This window comes from Dipodomys spectabilis, unplaced genomic scaffold (genome assembly GCF_019054845.1).
Source record: "Dipodomys spectabilis isolate Male_0828 unplaced genomic scaffold, ASM1905484v1 ptg000458l, whole genome shotgun sequence".
NCBI classification, from domain to species: domain Eukaryota; kingdom Metazoa; phylum Chordata; class Mammalia; order Rodentia; family Heteromyidae; genus Dipodomys; species Dipodomys spectabilis.
In genome coordinates this window covers 1,480,400-1,481,811 of record NW_024871135.1, presented here as the reverse complement: position 1 = coordinate 1,481,811, position 1,412 = coordinate 1,480,400, and positions in this window count along the sequence as shown.

Here is a 1,412-nt window from a genome sequence, read left to right as displayed (position 1 = left end):
AGTTCTAGCTTTAGTTTCCTACAAGTTGTTAACCAATTTTGCCAGCACCATTTACTGAAGAGATTGAGTTTCTTCCATTCTAATTTCTTAGCTCCCTTATTGAACATTAGATGTCTATAGGTCTATAGATTCATTTCTGGGTTTTCATTTCTAGTCCATTGGTCCTATGGGTTGTTCTTGTGAGAGTAGCAAGCTGTTTTAATTACTATGGCTTTGTAGAAGAGTTTGAAATTTGGTATTGATATTCCTCCAGCACTGTTGTTTCCGTTAAATATCGTTTTTGCTATTCGAGGTATTTTATAGTTCTATATGAATTTTTGGATTGCCTCTTTTTTTTACTAAAAGAATGAGGCTGGAATATTGATAGGTATCATATTGAATTTGAGGATAGCCTTGGGAAATATTGCCATTTTCACGATGTTGATCTTTCCAATCCAGGAGCATGGGGGTTTTTTCCACTTTCTAAGTTCGGTGCTGATTTCCTTTTTAAGGTTTTCAAAGTTGTCATCATAGAGGTCCTTCTTTTCTTTGTTAAGTCCTAGGTATTTTATTTTTTGTGGGGCTATTACGAATGGAGTTGCTTTCCTGATTTCAGCCATACTTTTCTCATTTTTGGCATACAGAAAAGCCATTGTTATTTGAGGGTTAATTTTATACCCTGCTACTTTGTCAAAGTTTTGAATAAGCTTGAATAATTTGGGAATGGAGTCCGTGGGATTCTTTAAATCCAAGTTCATGTCATCTGCATAGAGGTAGAGCTTCTTCTTTCCCTATTTGGATTCCCTTTTATATTTGAATCTTATCTTATAGCTGTAGCTAGGTATTCTAATACTAGTTTGAAGAGAAGTGGAGTGAGTGGACATCCTTATCTCATTCCTTAGTTAAGAGGAAATACCTTTATTTTTTCACCATTAAGTAAAATGTTTGAAGTAGGTTTGTCATATACATCCTTTATTGTATTGAGGAATGTTCACTGAATTCCTAATTTTCCCAGAACCTTCATCATAAAGGGGTGTTGGATCTTGTCAAATCCTTTTTCTGCATCTATTGATGTAACCATGTGGTTCTTATCCTTGCTCTTGTTGATGCGAGTTATTGTATCAATTGATTTGCGTATATTGAAGCAGCTTTACATCCCTGAAATGAATCCTGTTTGATCATGATGTATGATTTTTTGGATGAATTGCGAAAGTCGATTGACCAAAATTTTGCTGAGAAGATTTGCATCAATGTTCATCAAGGAAATTGATCTACAGTTCTCTTTCTTTGATGAGTCCTTGCCTAGTTTGGGGATGAAGTTTAATGATGGCTTCATAGAATGAGTTTGGTAGTGAACTTTTACTTTCAATTTCATTGAAGACTTGAAGGAGTATTGATGTGAGCTCTGCTTTGAAGGCCTTGTAGATTTCCGC